The following is an 18,943-nucleotide window of genomic DNA, read 5'->3' on the forward strand; positions in this document are numbered from 1 at the left end:
GCTATTTCCCCATACCACACCAATCTTTGAAACCTTAAAATCAAAGAACCACGGACTTGAATGTGCAGAACATCAGAACACCACTCTCTGCACCCACTTCCCCCACCCACCAGCAATTCTGGCTTGATCACTGTTATAATATACACCAGTATATCATGGTGCAGCCACACACTGATGGACACACAGTGGGACCAATCAACATACACAACACCGCAGCCAATCACCAGTGAGAGCACAAGCACTATAATGACAGGGGGCATCAGAGTTCCCGCTCATTCGAGTAGCAGTTAGCTAGGAGCACAGAGCTCACAGCCTGCAACACAGACATTCACCATGTGCTGAATGCATCAACTGGTTAGGGCAAGGGAAAGGTCTTTAGTTAAAGCTAGTATCGTATTTACCCACAGTTCAAGTATGTTTAAGTAGTTAACCTTTTAATAAAATAATAAAATGGTGTTGCACTATTTCAAGTGTTGGTGACTGTATGTGATCCAGAACACCCAACACATCATGATACCAGGAGTGATTGCATACAAGCACTTCTTAGACCTACCTGCAAGTGCTCTGCCTTCCGCCAGCATTCCATCATCCTGCAACATGGACATCAGCCCGCCGCCGCCGCTCCGCATCGTCGGCAACCTCGGGGCCAACTGGAAGATTTTTAAACAGTGCTTCCAGCTCTTCCTTGAGGCCACGGACAGGGAGGGCGCCTCGGACACCAGAAAGATTGTTCTTCTCCTCTCCACGGCCTGGGACCATGCCATCCACATTTTCAACTCTCTCATTTTTGCAGATGACGACGACAAGACGAAGTTCAAGCCGGTTCTCCTCAAATTTGACACTCACTGCAGCGAAGAGGTGAATGAAAGTTTTGAACGCTACGTGTCCCAGCAGCGTTTGCAGGGTAAGGACGAACCTTTCCAATCCTTTCTAATGCACCTCCGCATCCTTGCGCAATCTTGCAGCAACGGGCCCACCTCCAACTCCATGACACGCGACCAGATCGTTTTCGGTGTTCAGTCGGACCCCCTACGTCAGCAGCTCCTCAAAGTAAAGCAACTCACCCTAGCGACCGCCATCGAGACCCGTGTCCTACATGAAAATGCCACCAGTCGGTACTCCCATACAAGCGGCTGAAACGGCACGGCAAGGTCTCCACGAGGCGGAACAGGTCCAAGTGATTGAGCACCTCCAGGGCCTCAGCCTGGATGAGGGCGGCCATTTTGCCCGCTTTTCGCGGACTCCCGCACTTGTGCGCACTAAACGAGGGGACGGAGACGTGGAGGAACGTAATGCGCAGGCGCGCACCACGCATGACCGCACCGCGCATGCGCTGTGGCGCAGTGTACGTGATGTCACGACGTGCGGCAACTGTGGCTCCGCCCATTTAAAGCGGCAATGCCCCGCAAAATCGCGACAATGCCTACGATGTGGAAGACTTGGCCACGATGCTGCCTGCTGTCGAGCAGCTCAACCTTCCAATTCATATCGCTTCACCCAGCCTCGCAGGAATGTTCGGGCAATTCAACCCACGGTCACCGAGTCCGATTCCGACCTCCCACACATCAGTGACACCGAGGACCTGAAGGCGCCATTTCGAGTCGGTGTCATAACGTAAAACAGGCTGTGCCCGAAGCAAAGACACCAGCCGCTGTCAGTATACAGCATCGATCCAGACGATGAGTGGTGTGCCACCCTGACGGTCAACCAGAATTCGTCGCCCACCTCAGAGACTGAATTTGTGAACTTTGTGCACTAATGGACTCTCTAGTCTGTTCTGTTCTTCCGTTTAATCGTTCAAGTGATTTGTATGTAGTGTTCATCTTGTTATTTGTGAGACACACTGTTCTTTCTGCACCAGGCACCTTCCCAAGTAAATAGCTTAGTTTTTATGTGCATAGTCCTGTAAATATTTTGCACACATATAGTCAGGAACACACAGTGGGACCAATCAACATACACAACACCGCAGCCAATCACCAGTGAGAGCACAAGCACTATAAAGACAGGGGGCATCAGAGTTCCCGCTCATTCGAGTAGCAGCTAGCTAGGAGCACAGAGCTCACAGCCTGCAACACAGACATTCACCATGTGCTGAGTGCATCAACTGGTTAGGACAAGGCAAAGGTCTTTAGTTAAAGCAAGTATCGTATTTACCCACAGATCAAGTATGTTTAAATAGTTAACCTTTTAATAAAGTAGTGTTGCACTACTTCAAGTGTTGGTGACCTGTATGTGATCCAGAACACCCAACGCATCAATCACCTCAAACATTACTCCTCCTTCTCAATGATCAATCATGGAATCTTACAGCACAGGAGGAGGCCATTCAACAGCTCATGTCTTTCTAAGTGCTTCTGTCCAATTCAGTCCCACATCCAAGTTCCTTGCCAAACCCTGTAAATGAATCCACTCTAAGTACATATCCAATTGCTGTTTGAAAATCCCTATGCTTCCTCCAGCCTGACATGTAGCACATTGCAGATGTTAACCATCCTTTGTGTGAAGACATTTATTCTGATGTCCCCTCCATTTATTTTGTAAATTCCCTTAACTCCATGACCTTCAGTTACCAATCTATTTGAAAAACAAAATAATTCCTTTTGTAGTTCCATCCAAACTGCGCAAATTTTTAACACCTTTCTGGATCTCCCCTTAATCTTCGCCATCCTAAGGGAACAATCCAGGAGGCTGCGAAATAAGATAATATCCCATGGTGTTACAGGCACAGTACTGGCATGGATAGAGGATTGGCTGACCGGCAGAAGGGAAAGAGTGGGAATAAAGGGTTCTTTTTCAGGATGGCAACCAGTGACTAGTGGTGTGCCTCAGGAGGTCAGTGTTAGAACCACAACTATTCACAATATGCATGAACAATCTGGAAGAAACTGAGGGCATTGTTGCTAAATTTGCAGATGATACAAAAATATGTAGGGGTACAGGTAGTATTGAGGAAACGGAAAGGCTGTAGAAGGACTTGGACAGGCTAGGAGAGTGGGCAAAGAAGTGGCAGGTGGAATTCAATGTGGGAAAGTGTGAGGTTATGCACTTTTGGTAGGAAGAATAGAGGCATAGGCTATTTTCTAAATGGGGACAGGCTTCAGAAATAAGAAGCACAAAGAGACTTAAGAGTCCTAGTTCAGGATTCTCTTAAGGTTAACATGCAGGTTCAGTTGGCAGTTGGGAAGGCAAATGCAATGTTAGCATTCATTTTGAGAGGGCGAGAATAAAAGGGCATGGATGTACTGCTGAGGCTGTATGAATGATTTGTCATATGAGGAGCGGTTGAAGAATCTGGGTCTGTACTGTATGGAATTTAGAAGGATGAGGGCATCTTCCTGAAACTTACAGGATACTGAGAGGCCCGGATAGAGTGAATGTGGAGAAGATGTTTCCACAAGTAGGAGAAACTAGAACCCAAGGACACAGGCTCAGACTAAAGGGGGGATCTTTTAAAACAGAGATGAGGAAGAATTTCTTCAGCCTGTTATGGGCCAGGGGTTAGAAAACCCCAAAGTATATCATGGAGTTCACCTGACCCACAACATTTAATAGATTTTGGTTATGGGGAGCACAAGGATCCACTCTCCATGTGTTATGCAACAGAGACTTTTAAGTATTTTTAAAACAAAACAATGTTTATTCTATGAACCCAGTTAACATTTTATAAACACACAGTAAACATCTTATCAACCACCAATACACGTAACCCCAGATACAATTCTCTATAGGTAACCCTTAATAACTTTCCTAGCAACATCCATAAGTTAAACCCTTTTTACAAAGACAGCAGGTTTAAATTCTCCACAGAAACAAGTACTTTGAAATCAAGTGATCTGGAGACATTCTTTAGAGAGGGAGATATACAGCTTCTTGTTTGAATGCAGCTCTCCAACTGAAAGCGAAACAAAAAACAGCCACAAAGCAGCTTTTCAGCTCAAAACAAAAGTAAAAAGACAGACAGCCAGCCCAGCTCCGCCCACACACTGACATCACTGCAGCTATTTGATAAACACCCATTTCTTAAAGGTACATCCACCTGACAAGCCAAAGGATGGTGAATCTATGGAACTTATTGCAGCAGAAGGCTGTGGAGGCCAAGTCACTGAGTGTCTTTAAGACAGATAGATAGGTTCTTGATTAATAAGGGGATCAGGGGTTATGGGGAGAAGGCAGGTGAATGGGAATGAGAAATACATCAACCATGATTCAATGGCAGAGCAGACTCGATGGGCCAAAAGGCCTACTTCTGCTCCTGTATCTTACGGTCTTATGGTCTAATCCTCGCTTCTACAACCTCCCCATTTGACTGCGGCCCCTCATCCTGATCATAATTCTGCTACACCTTCTTTGGACTCTCTCCAAGGCCTTGAGATCCAGTTTGTTTAAATTTGGAAATACTGCAGTGGAGGTCCAACCAGAAATTTTCACGGTTCAGCATGACTTTTTTGATTTTGTGTCAATATACTTATTTGTTACGCTAGGTATTCTATATGATTTCTTAACCAATCTTATTCACAAGCTCCCCAATACCATTCAGAATACGATGCATCTCGATTTGTTCATCCCAAATTACATGACTTCACACTTGCCAATATTTTATTAAATTTGCCATTTATCTGTCCATTTCACCAGTTTGTCTTTGTCCTCTTAAAGCCTACTACTATCCTCCTCACCCTTTACATTTTGCCAGATTTGTTATCATCCACAAACATTGAAATTAAATTCCCTTTTACCAAAATCCAGAAGGAAGTCCTAATTTGATCCCCAGGAGACCCCTCTGCAGATTTCTCTTTAGTCAGAAAAAATATCCGCTCATTAATACAGTCTGCTACTTATAACATAAGAGCCAATAATGTACTCACGTTTGTATTTTTTTTCCCAATTAAGGGGCAATTTAGCCAATCAACCTATCCTGCGCATATTTGGGTTGTGGAGGTGAGACCCATACAGACACGGGGAAAATGCGTAAATTCCACACGGACAGTGACCCGGGGCCAGGATTGAACCTGGGTCCTCAGTGCCTTGAGGCAACAGTGCTAACTACTGCGCCACCGTGCTGCCCTACGTGCTCTTAAGTTACCACTGCTCTTGAATTCCACGTGCTTCTATTTCCCGAATAAGGCTATTAAGTGACCTTATCAAATTCCTTTTGCATGTCCCTATAAACAAAACAGCTACATGTCTTTCGGTATTGCAGTACGATTGTGGAACAGTGGGCCGGTTGTCTCAGTTAGCTAAATGGTTGTTTTGTGATGCAGAGCGTTGCCAACAGCACGGGTTCAATTCCTGCACTGGGTGAAGTTACCATGAAGGCCCGCTTTCTCAGCCTTGTCCATCGCCTGAGGTGTGGTGGCCCTCAGATTAAACCACCACCACCAGTCAGCTCTCTCTCAAAGGGGAGAGCAGTCTATGGGCTCTGGGACAATGGTGGCTGTCCAGTAACACAGTACATAGGAGGAGGAGGCCATTTGACCACCATTTAATTGGATCATGACTGATCTTCTATTCAACACCATCTTCCTGCACTATCCCCGTATCCCTTAATGTCATTGGTATCCAGAAATCTGCTTTAAAAATACTCAATGACTGTGCCTCCTGGGGTAGAGGATTTCGAAGATTCACCACCCTCAGTGAAGAAATTCCTCCTCATCTTGGTTCTAAATGGCCTGTATCCCTAGTTCCAGATGAAACATCTTTCCTGCATTTACCCTGTCAAGTCCTGTAAGAATTTTGTACACTTCAATGAAATCACCTCTCAGTCTTTTAAACTCTCGAGAATACAGGCCCAGCCTCCTCAATCTTTCCACATAGGACAGCCCTTCATTCCAGGGATTAATCTGGTGAAGTCTCATTGCGCTCCCTCTGTGGCCAGCATATGTGGCCAGCATATCTTTCCTTAGGTAAGGAGATCAAAACTGCACACAATACTCCAAGTGGTCTCACCAAAGTTCTATACACCGTCCTTACTCCTGTGCAGGCAGTCCTTGGACTTAGAGCATAACTGGTTCCTGGAAACTGTTTTGTAAGTCGAAACATCATAAAATGGAACAGATTTTCCCATAGGCATAATGTTAAAAATGGGTGATCAATTTGTGAATGCATGTTAATGCTTAGCCCTTCAGGATTTTTGTGTATCTGCTTGGCAGTCTCAGGTGGTGGTAAACCACTTGTCCAAAGCTATTTATCAGCCAACAAGTCACTGTAGGAGATTAAACCACATGGATACACTAGGAGATGAGTCTAGCATGCTGCTGGCTTAGTTACTGTACTCTAATGCTCTCAGTGCAAGTGTCTGTCTAAACCAGGCACACAAAACCAAGATAGATAGCATCGCCTCTCCCACTCCACTGCTCCATGTCCATCTATCATCCTCTCGGTTTCCGTAACTCTGTACTGGTACGGCCACATCTTTACCAGAAAATTCGAAGGAAGTTTCTCTGCTTCCACAAGCTCCTTTGGGGTCAGCAACCCAAAAATATAAAAGATGGCGAGTGTAGAACGTCATAACACCGAAACCGGCATTGTAAAGCAAAGCAGGGGTGCAAATTTTTTAATGTCATCAGTGCCGTTCTTGTAACTCGAATGTCGTAAAGTCGAGGACTACATGTACTCAAATTCCCTTGCAATAACGCTAACATTCTCCCCATGTCCGCGTGGGTTTCACCCCCACAACCCAAAAATGTGCAGGTTAGGTAGATTGGCCATGCTAAATTGCCCCTTAATTGAAAAAAAAAAGTTGGGTATTCTAAATTTACAAAAAAAATAACGCTAACATACTTTGCTTTCTAAATTGCTTATTCACCTGCATGTTTGTTTTCAGTGACTTATGAACAAGAACGCCCAGGTCCCTTTGGAAATCAGTACTTCCTAATCTCTCCCCATTTAAGAAATACATTGCAATTCGGTTTTGCCTACCAAAATGGTAACTTCATGTTTTACCACATTATATTCATTTGCCACGTTCTTGCCCATTCACTTTGTCTGTCTAAATCTTCTTGAAGCCTCTTTGATCTTACTCACAACTCTCACTTCCATCAAGTTTTTTATCATTCACAAACTTGGAAATATTACAGTTGATCCCCACATCCAAATCACGATCCAGATCATAAATGGCTGGGGCCCCAAGCACTGATGCTTGCAGTACCCCACTAGTCACAGCCTGACAAGACGAGAATGATCAGTTCATCCCTTCTTTGTTTTCAGTCCATTAACCAATTCTCAATCCATGCCAGCATACCCCCACAATCTCATCTGTTCTAATTTTGTTTATTACCCTCTTTGTGGAACCTTATCAAAAGCCTTCTGAAAACCCAAATACACCACATCCACTGGTTCTCCCATAGTTAGCCTGCTGGTAATATTTTCAAAAAAACTCCAAATTTCCATTTCACAAATTCATACCGACTCTGCCCAATCTCACCATTATTTTCTTAGTGCCCAGTTATCATATCCTTTATAATAGATGCTTGAATTTGATGTCCTACTACTGATGTTAGCCTAACAGGTCTGTCGTTCACTATTGTCTCCTTCCTCCCGTTCTCAAACAGCGGGGCCACATGTTTCACCTTCCAATCTTCAGGCATTATTCCAGAATCTATTGAATTTTGAAAGATGATCACCAATGCATCCAAAATCTCTACAGCCACTCAGCACTCTGGGATGTAAGTCATCAGATCCTGGAGATTTTACTACTTTCAGTCCCACTCATTTCTCCAGCACTTTTTACTATTATTAATTTCTTCAGATCCTCAATCTCACTAGTCCCTTGGCTCCCTAATATTTCAGAGAAGTTTTTATTTTATATATCTTCCTCCGTGAAGGCAGACACATTGAAACATTTTAGTTTCCCTGCCATTTCTATATTACCCATTATAAATTCTCCATTCTCCAATATGTCAATATGTGTCCTTACTAACTTTGTCCTTTTTGAATACCTATAGAAGCTTTTACAGTAGCCTTACCACTCTGCCACCATCTCCTCACATGTATCTCCATTTCCTCCATGTGTGATGTTTTATGCTTGTCTGCATTAAATTCATCATCCACTGTTCTGAAAATTCAGATAATTTAGCCAACTCATTGTAATTTCTGAGCTGTGACTTCAGAGTGTCCCTCCCAGTTTGATATCATTTGCAAATCTGCCCACTTTCCAATGACACGGTAGCACAGTGGTCAGCACTGTTGCTTCACAGTGTCAGGGTCCCAGGTTTGATTTGCGGCTTGGGTCATTGTGTGGAGTCTGCACATTTCTTCTCCTCCCCAACCCCCCACACTCCGTGTCTACATGGGTTTCTTCCGGGTGCCCTGGTTTCCTCCCAAAAGACGTGTTTGCTAGGTGAATTGGACATTCTGAATTCTCCCAGTATACCCCAACAGGCGCCGTAGTATGGCGTCATGGGGATTTTCACAGTAACTTCATTACAGTGTTAATGTAAGCCTACTTGTGACACTAATAAAGATTATTGCAACTATCTGAATCCACGCCATTTGTGCAAGCTAGAAAAGGATTCTGTCACTGAGCCCCAAGGTACCCCAATCAATATTCCTCTAAAGCTCTGTTTTAAACTTTTTTCCCTGCCCTGGGATCTCCTGAGCAGCTCTCTCCAGCAAATTCAGACGTGAGATCCTGGCCAGTTATTACTTCGCCTATTTGTCTCTCTGGCCATCTCTTTGATACAAGACAATAATTCATCTTCACAGTCCTCTTGCCTTGCTTGCCAAAGATAAAAAATGAAAAAAGCTCTCCTCCATGATTTGGCCCTGAAAGCATGTAGATAGAGAGCACTTGACGTCAAGTGTATGTGCAGGGCATGACCCGCTCACTGTTGCCTCTTCTGGCCGGAAGACTGCATGCAGCCTCATGTCGCTCTTAATTAAAAGCTGTAGTGGCCACCATTCTCAATATAAATGTCAGTAGTGGCCATTGGGTACTTCTGCGATCGGGACCACCGCGGGAACACCGTGAAGCGATTGTCCCGCACCCCACCCGACACCCACTTGCGGTCCAACTGCGGGTCATTACCCACATTCGGAAAAACGCTGCTCTAATAAGTACTCATTATTCCCTACCCTCAGCCAGTTCTTTCACCAATCCCAGGGCTTGCCCAAATTGCCCACTGACCCTTTGCCTGATGTTTTGATGTCCAGCTGCTCCTTAAATTTACTCCAGGTTATTGATTCTATTATTTTACGCAGAATAGAAGATTTATCAATGGATCCCTAATTGATCATGTAACTTTCACCCACCCTGCCAATTTTTTTAAATGCTAGTGTTAAATTAACCTATTTTCAATCATCCAGTGTCTTCCCAGTCCAATGGTTCCATCATAATTGTTCCCAGTACTTCACAAATCATTGAATTTATCATTTGTCTATATCTGCGGCTTATTTGTTTCCAGCCTGATTAGCCAGTCTACATCCACCATCCAAGTAACAACAAAGTCATTGATTTTTACTGGGATGTATTTTGCTTGCTCATGTCTTCTCTTGTGAATACTCAAGTATTCACACAGAAGGGGTGGCACAGTGATTAGCACTGCTGCCTCACAGTGGCAGGGACCAAGGCTCAATTCAAACCTTGGGTCACTGTCAGCAGAGACATTCTCCCCGTGTGTGCGTGGGTTTCCTCCTGATGCTCATGTTTCCTTCCATAGTCAAAAGATGTGCAGATTAGGTGGATTGGCCATGATTAATTTCCCCTTAGTGTCCAAAGGTTGGGTGGGGTGCTCTGTCAGAGTGTTGGTGTAGACCTGATGGGCCGAATGGCCTCCTTCTGCACTGCAGGTATTCTGGTGAGTCTAAAATATACTATTTTATATTCATCTTCTGCTCATTGCATTGATGCCTACATATTGGAATGGCCAGAAAAGACTCCGGGGTTGATTGAAAAGGGTGTGGGTGCCTGAAGGCGGCGGGGGCTTCTTTTTCTAACTCTCCCAAGGTTGGTAACAGTGCAAACAGCTGTTTGAAGTCTCCATCAGGGATATGCATTGGGAACAATTAACAATGGTGGAGAGATGGCAGATGAAATTTAATTCGGACAAATGCAAGAATGCATTTTAGAAGGTCTCACACAGATGGGAAATATACAGTAAATGGCAGAACCCTTAAAAGTATTGATAGGCAGAGGAATCTGGATGTACAGGTCCACAGGTCACTGAAAGTGGCAATGCAGGTGGACAAGTAGTCATGCTTGCCTTCATCGGCCCAGGCATTGAGTTTAAAAATTGGCAAGTCATGTTGCAGCTTTATAGAACCTTAGTTAGGCCGCACTTGGAATATAGCGTTCAATTCTGGTCGCCACACTACCAGAAGGATATGGAGGCTTTGGAGAGGGTACAGAAAAGATTTACCAGGATGTTGCCTGGTATGGATGGCATGAGCTACAAGGAGAGGTTGGAGAAACTCTGTTTGTTCTCACTGGAACAACGGAAGTTGAGGGGCGACCTGATAGAAGTCTACAAGATTATGAGGGGCATGGACAAAGTGAATAGTCAGAGGCTTTATCCCAGGGTGGAAGAATCAATTACTAGGGGGCATAGGTTTAAGGTGCGAGGGGCAAGGTTCAAAGGAGATGTACGAGGCACATTCAGAGGGTTGTGGGCAGCCTGGAACTTGCTGCCGGGGAGATAGTGGAAGCAGGTCTGATAGTGACTTTTAAGGGGAGTCTTGGCAAATACATGAATAGGATGGGAATAGAGGGACATGGTCCCCGGAAGCATTGGGGATTTTAGTTCAGACGGGCAATATGTTCTGTGCAGACTTGGAGGGCCGAAGGGCCTGTTCCTGTGCTGTAATTTTCTTTGTTCTTTGCAGGAGGTAGTGAAGACTTTGGGCAGCTGTAATCAGCTAATAATATTTACATTACATCATGTCAACCTCTGCTACAGAGAATTTAGTTCTATTTATGTCTCTTTTAATGTTGCAAATTGAGATGTTGATCGGATCAAAAAAAGCTTTTAAAAAGTCAGTAAATACTGAACTGTTGAAAATAGAGCACTGAATACATTTTAAGTGCTGCCTTTGTAATTGATGACTGTGACAACGTAAAATGGTTAGTGCCATTTGACCGATAAAGGCAGCTGACTGGTGGAAATATGGGCTGATGTTAAGTGTACTGAGCATAAGCAAGATCCTTGTGTAATGGGCAAGGGAGAATACGAACAACCGACTCACGCTATCAGAGAGCTCCAAAGTAGCAGTTTGTTTGCTAGTCATTGATTGCCCTGTTTATTGACTATTAGATAACTTAAAGATAACTCCTGAATTGGAAGAGAATGATGTATTATAATTGAACAGTCATACATGATGAGCCAAAGTATTCAGGTGGGATAAAAAAAATTGCTTCACAATGAAATACCAATTTAGATGTATTGAAAAACACTTCACTATTTGAATCCATTCATGAATATCCGATGCTTTTAAAACAACTCATTTTTTTTCAGCAATACAAGTAGTTTTTAAATAATCTTTTTGATTTCTTCCATTCTCCTGTATATTAGAAGGATGAGTTTTCAGACTTGAACCAAGTTTTGCATTGCAACGTATTTGAAATTTTTGGAGTATTTTGGGTGTCTGCCATCTTTGCTTGATAAATCTGTTGGAATTCTTTGACGATGTAACCAGTACAGTTGACAAGGGGGAGCCAGTCGATGTGGTATATTTGGACTTTCAGAAGGCGTTTGACAAAGTCCCACATAAGTGATTATTGTGCAAAATTTAAGCGCATGGGATTGGGGGAAATGTATTGAAGTGGATAGAAAACTGGTTGGCGGAGAGGAAACAAAGAGTAGGGATTAAGGAGTCCTTTTCAAATTGGCAGGCAGTAACTAGTGGGGTCGGATCGGCTGGGACCCCAGCTATTCTGGCTACGTTTGCCGATGATACAAAGATAGGTGTAGGGGCAGGTAGTATGGAGGAGGTGGGGAGGCTGCAGAAAGATTTAGACAGTTTAGGAGCGTGGTGCAAGAAATGGCTGATGAAATTCAACATGGGCAAGTGCGAGGTCTTGCACTTTGGAAAAAAGAATAGAGGCATGGACTATTTTCTAAACGGTGACAAAATTCATAATGCTGAAGTGCAAAGGGACTTGGGAGTCCTAGTCCAGGATTCTCTAAAGGTAAACTTGCAGGTTGAGTCCGTAATTAAGAAAGCAAATGCAATGTTGTCATTTATCTCAAGAGGCTTGGAATATAAAAGCAGGGATGTACTTCTGAAGCTTTATAAAGCATTAGTTAGGCCCCATTTAGAATACTGTGAGCAATTTTGGGCCCCACACCTCAGGAAGGACATACTGGCACTGGAGTGGGTCCAGCGGAGATTCACATGGATGATCCCAGGAATGGTAGGCCTAACATACGATGAACGTCTGAGGATCCTGGGATTATATTCATTGGAGTTTAGGAGGTTGAGGGGAGATCTAATAGAAACTTACAAGATAATGAATGGCTTAGATAGGGTGGACGTAGGGAAGTTGTTTCCATTAGCAGGGGAGACTAGGACCCGGGGGCACAGCCTTAGAATAAAAGGGAGTCACTTTAGAACAGAGATGAGGAGAAATTTCTTCAGCCAGAGAGTGGTGGGTCTGTGGAATTCATTGCCACAGAGGGCGGTGGAGGCCGGGACGTTGAGTGTCTTTAAGACAGAAGTTAATAAATTCTTGATTTCTCGAGGAATTAAGGGCTATAGAGAGAGAGCGGGTAAATGGAGTTGAAATCAGCCGTGATTGAATGGTGGAGTGGACTCGATGGGCCGAATGGCCTTACTTCCGCTCTTATGGTCTTATGGTATTCACAATATATATTAATGAATGGGGTGAGGGAACAAAATGTAACATCTCAAAGTTTGCAGATGATACCAAGTTAAGTGGGAGGGTGAATTGTGACGAGGATGCAGGGATCCGACAGCATGATCTGGACAGGTTGGGCGAGTGCGCAAATCAATGGCAGATGCAGTATAATTTGGATAAGTGTGAGGTTATTCACTTTGGAAGCAAAAACAGGAAGGCAGATTACTACCGGAATGGGTGTAAATTGGGAGAGGGGAGTGTGCAACGGGACCTGGGTGTCCTTGTGCACCAGTCGCTGAAGGTAAGCATGCAGGTGCAGCAGGCGGTAAAGGCGGCTAATGGTATGTTGGCCTTCATTGCGAGAGGTTTTGAGTATAGAAGCAGGGATGTGTTGCTGCAATTATACAGGGCCTTGGTGAGGCCACACCTGGAGTGCAGTTTTGGTCTCCTTCTCTCGAGGGACTGCAGCGAAGGTTTATCAGACTGATTCCAGGGATGGCGGGACTGTCATATGAGGAGAGATTGACTAGGTTGGGATTGTTCTTGCTGGAGTTCAGGCGAATGAGGGGGGGGGGGGGGGGGGGTCTCATTGAGACTTATACAATTCTTACAGGACTAGACAGGGTAGATGCAGGGAAGATGTTCCCAATGACGGGTGTGTCCAGAAGCAGGATTCTGAGGATTCAGGGTAAACCATTTCGGACAGATATAAGGAGACATTTCTTCACAAAAAGAGTGGTGAGCCTGTGGAATTCATTACCACAGGAAGTAGTTGATGCTAAAACTTTGAATATGTTCAAGAGGCAGCTGGATATAGCACTTGGGGAGAATGGGCTTTACCCTCATCCACCTGTTTGGTCACCTTCTCAAAGAACTCAATAAGGTTTGTGAGGCACGACCTACCCTTCACAAATCCGTGTTGACTATCTCTAATCAAATTATTCCTTTCCAGGTGATTATACATCCTATCTCTTATAAACCTTTCCAAGCTTTTGCCCACAACAGAAGTAAGGCTCACTGGTCTATAGTTACTGGGGTTGTCTCTACTCCCTTTCTTGAACAAGGGGACAACATTTGCTATCCTCCAGTCTTCTGGCACTATTCCTGTAGACAAAGATGACTTAAAGATCAAAGCCAAAGGCTCAGCATTCTCCTCCCTAGCTTCCCAGAGAATCCTAGGATAAATCCCATCCGGCCCAGGGGACGTATCTATTTTCACACTTTCCAGAATTGCTAACACCTCCTCCTTATGAACCTCAAGCCCTTCTAGTCTAGTAGCCTGAATCTCAGTATTCTCCTCGACAACATTATCTTTTTCCTGTGTGAATACTGACGAAAAATATTCATTTAGCACCTCTCCTATCTCCTCGGACTCCAAGCACAACTTCCCACTACTGTCCTTAAAGGGTATTCTTTTATTTTAAGAATTGTTTAACTGTTAATTGAAAAGCGATTTTCTGTTCTTAATGTTCCGATCTTAATGTGGTTACTCCTGTGTTAACATAAAAGTTCCCTATTGGTCAATGGAATCACTCCTGGATCGAAGTATCCTTTCCTCACAGTTTACAAATTGAACAATTGTTGGGGTTTCTCACCCGGTTTCCTAATATAAATTGGGATCTGGTCCAGTACCATATCAGTTCTGTGAAGAATCACTTTCTCTGCCTTCTCATTAAATATCTTAACAGTTACAAGCCCAAGTCTTATTTATTACACAGAAGAGGACATATTACTCTGACATGGGGAGGCAGTGGCATATTGGTATTGTCTCTAGATTAGTAATCCAGAGACGCAGGTTCTGCTCTGGGGTCCCAGGTTCGAATCCCACCATGGCAGATGGTGAAATTGGAATTCAATTAAAAAAAAATGGAATTAAAGGTCTAATGATGATAACGAAAGAACATTGCTGATTGTCGTAAAAACCCATGTGGTTCACTGATGTCCTTCAGGTAAGGAAATCTTCTGTCCTTATCCGTTCTGGCCTACATGCGACTCCAGACCCACACAGCGATGTTGTTGACTCTTAACTGCCCCCTCGGTTTTAATGTTAACAACTGATCCATTTACGGAAGAGAGTTCCAAATTACTACCACGAGTGGTATGCCGAAGTGTTACATACAGGCAAATCCAGAAATGCCGGTTTTATGGAATGAAAGTGATTTAGCTCTGAACTGACAGTTGACACTGGCTGCTCCCCTTAATCACATGAACAGACACTTTCTTGTTCAATAATTGTGGAGGAGAGAGAGAGGACTTTTAAGGAGCACCTGGAAGAAGTTGTCGCCAAGTACGTACAGATATCCGAGGCCAGTGTGATTACGGGGAAAAATTGGCAAATTATAATCTAGCTGGGAAACACAATTAACGGATCTCAATCTCTCCCTCAAACGTAAAAAATAAAAGTACCTTTAACAGAAAGGGAGGAGGTTGGATCTCAGACCAAGACTCATATCACTGGTTGTATGAGTTGCGTCCTCCGTTGCTGTTGCCTCCCTGGCCCATGGAATAGAGTTGTACTGCCGAGGGCCAGTGTCCCGCAGTTTTGGTTGCTTCATTTTTAAAACCTGGGGGAATGCCACGGATGCACTGGAGGTGATGAATGGAAAATCTCTCTATGGGTGGCAGATCCGGATGGGCCACACAGAGAAAAAGTCGGAAGGCGGCGGCTACAGTTCTTGGCAGTGGGGTGCATAATGTTTTGGGGGGAATGGTGTGAGGGGTCACCTGCAACTCCCGAGACAATAGCCAGCCCAGTCATTGTGTAAAAATTATTAAAAACTAATTATTCAATTAAAGCAAAGATAAACACACCCAAACAAGACTACAATATGTTCAGACAATTATGCACACGTGCGCCTACACACACTTTTATGTAGAACGTACCCCTTTGTTCCAAAATATATCTACGATCCTTGAACTCCAACTTCCCCTTTTCCCAAGCAACGCCCAACTTAAATAAATCTATAAAGTCAAATCCAGCTGATAATCAAGTCTGGGGAATTACTTTTCCTGGTCTAGCGAAGATATTTGAACTGCCTTCATGAAGCTGCGACTCTAAGACTTGGATGCGGGTCTAGCCTCCTAGTTGTGAGTTGTAGACTAGCCACAGGTTATCAGATGTAAACTGGCCCCTCTGCTCGAGGTTGCTGGCAATTATACCATTTTCCGCTTTGTATTTGGCTGGCTGTCTCTCTCAAATTCTTTGACTCTAGAAAGTAGCATGTGCATAGCTCCACTGATCTCAGTCCTCAAGATGATCTGTTTCTGTACATAAAGCAAATTTACACCTGATTCTGTCGAGATGCTTGTTACTCTCATTACAGGGAAAGTCGCATCTCATCATGCCTTTTGAATGCTGGCTACTGCTGTCACTAAGCAGATATCTACCTGCTGCTGGGCAGATCGCATTCAATCATACCTTGTTAAATTCAATTTACCGGTGTTACGAAGCAGATTCATGACACACTGCAGTGAAAATATTGCAATGATTTGTTTTTGTCCCAGCAACGACCAGAGTTAAATTTATTTGCCACTTCCGGGAGCACTAGAATATTATACCCCAATGATTTTTACCTGGAAACCGTGAAATTTTAAGAATTGTGAACTGTCAGGAGGACATAGGCTGGTGGAATGTGCAGACTAATGGCAGATGAAATTTAATGTAGAAAATTGTGAAGTTACACAATTTGACAGAAAGAACTAGGAAAAAAGCAACATCAATTAAAAGGGTGCAATTCTGAAAGGTACATAGGAGCAGAGGGACCAGGCGGTACATATGTACAAATTATTGAAGATGGCAAGGCAGATTGAGAAAAGTTCTAAAATTGCACAGGTTGCTGGGCATAATAAATAGAGACATAGATACTGAGAGACCCTCCATTACGACACAGGAGAAGAGATTGATAATTCAAAGGCTTTAATTACCAGAGAACCAGACAGCTGCCAAGAAGTGTGCTCACTGCACGTTGCCTACTGAACTCAACGGTATGTACAGCTTCCTGGGGGTGGAGCCGGAGACGGAGTCCCCCAGGGTTCCAAACCCGGTCTTAAACGGGCCTACGCATTAAAGGTACATGTGTATACAGATATCATTCATCACAGATACAAAAGCTTGTTAAAATATTGATCTGGCCTCATCTGGAGCGTTGTAGCCACATGATGGCTTTGGAGAGGGTCCAAAAAAGATATGAGAAAATTTCCAGGTATGGGCATTTGTTACAATCCCCATAGAGACCAATAATGTTTAAAAAGACATTTAAACTTTTACCTAACAGATGAAAAGGATGACATGACAGGTTTCACATTTTTAAACTTTTACTCGAACAAATGACCAAAATCAGTATCCACTGCACACTGTTCTCTTTTGTAGGCAACTTTTATTTTAAAATACAGAGAGGAACACTTCCTTTCCATTTTAACTGCATATCACAATCTCCACATAGTTACAGTCCTTATGGCAAAAAGACAACAAACACTTTCAAAGGTTGTTTTTCCATTTCACTGAGTAGTAACTTTAAGTGACAGTCTCCAGATATGTCCTTCAGTTTTCGGAGAATTTCCCAAATCCTTGAATAGCAGTAAAGCAAGCTCTAATGATTTTTCAACCTACCTCTTCCCTCAAACTCCGAGTCATGCCGAGACAATCTCCCGGATTCCTTAGATGGTTGTGCAATGTGCGTCTTCAAAAAACTGTCTCCCTCCCATATCCAACTTCGGTAACTCGCAAAACAAGCAACCTCTTCTTGTTTCTGAAGACATCAACAGTTGTCTCCTGCCCCCACCCTCCCCGCCTTCTTTTTCTCTTCTGATAAAGAGCTGGAAGTCAGCAAGTCTATTTATTGTTGGCACAACTGCACATGCTTTTTGTTCCCAGGTACAGGCACTTTGCATTTTGTTCAGCAGGCCCATGACATAACCAAGCTTGTTGTCATGCAGGATTTAGTATTGTCACCTGACCCCCTTAATTTTAGCCTGAATTTAAAAGTGTGTCATGATATGGAGCTATCAGGAACCTGGGTCTGGAAACAGGGTCCAAGATATAGCAGGCAATTTAGTGGTTAAACTGACAGAGTTGCAAGACTGCTAGCAGCAGAGTCAGAGGGATAAGCCCCCAGAGTGTGTTACCTTGTCTCATTCAGATCTAACCTCTTTAGTGGGAATCACAGGATGCCCTGGTTCAGTCAGGATGATCTGCATAAGATCCATTGTTATTTGGGACAAACTTGTTTGATTAGCCCAAATCCCATCACAGAGTCTGATTACCTATTTGTCCGCCAATGGAAGCTCAGTTGCATATAAATGGCCTAGCTCTGTTCTTTTGTATAAACGGGAGTGGGCAATCAGCCACGGTAACGATAATAGATTCAAGTCTGGAGCCCCGAGAGAACCTTTGTTTGAGGGGCTGGGCAGAGCTCAGAGAAAGAGAGAAAGAATGCTGTTCTGAAGAGTTACGAGAAGGCTGTGGAAACCGTCCAGAGAGGTCATGAAAGTTGCCACCGAAGCAGGCTTTAGAAAAGGGTTCTCTGAACAAATGGCCCTAACAGAAGAAAAATTGCTTCGTAAATGCAAATATTGCCTTGGCCTGTCTGTGTATGTGGAATGAGAGTGGTATGGCTATTTAAAGTGATGTTTAATGGAACTGTATTAAGGTTAAGAAACTGCATTTACCTGTTTGTGTTAGAACTGAAGTAAAGGTGTAAATATTGTTTTCTTTTCTTTTAATAAAGTTTGTTTATAAAATAACCAAACTTATTTCTTATATTCTCACTTCTGGAACGAATCGATCTGTCCACATAGTCTTAAAACTTAAAAACGTCATGGGATCTGGTTATCTTAGCCATTGTTTAGAGCTGACCAGACGTCCATAGCAAATGTCCAAAATTCAATCCGGTAAACCTTATAACTGTGTATCTTCAGGCTCATGGATAGATTGCAGAAGCTGGGACTGTTCTCCTGTGAGGAGGAGGTTGAGATGAGATTTCATTGAGGGGTTCAAAATCATAAACCGTCTGAACAGAGTAGATAGGGAGGGTTTGCTCCCAGTGGTGGAAAGGTTGGGAAGCAGACAATACTGATTGAAAGGTGATTAGCGTCAGTATTTACAGTAGAGGATGACGTCAATATGCCAGACCGCCCAAGGATGATAATAATGTA

At 43.6% G+C, this 18,943-nt stretch overlaps 1 protein-coding gene across 5 annotated transcripts in view; it reads right to left on the reverse strand.

Annotated features, from left to right (window-relative positions):
- The window catches only part of senp6a (SUMO specific peptidase 6a), a 209,781-nt gene that overhangs the window by 161,639 nt on the left and 29,199 nt on the right, over positions 1 to 18,943 (reverse strand). The window lies entirely within an intron of this gene.

Source organism: Scyliorhinus torazame, chromosome 1, assembly GCF_047496885.1.
Source record: "Scyliorhinus torazame isolate Kashiwa2021f chromosome 1, sScyTor2.1, whole genome shotgun sequence".
In the NCBI taxonomy this organism is placed as follows: domain Eukaryota; kingdom Metazoa; phylum Chordata; class Chondrichthyes; order Carcharhiniformes; family Scyliorhinidae; genus Scyliorhinus; species Scyliorhinus torazame.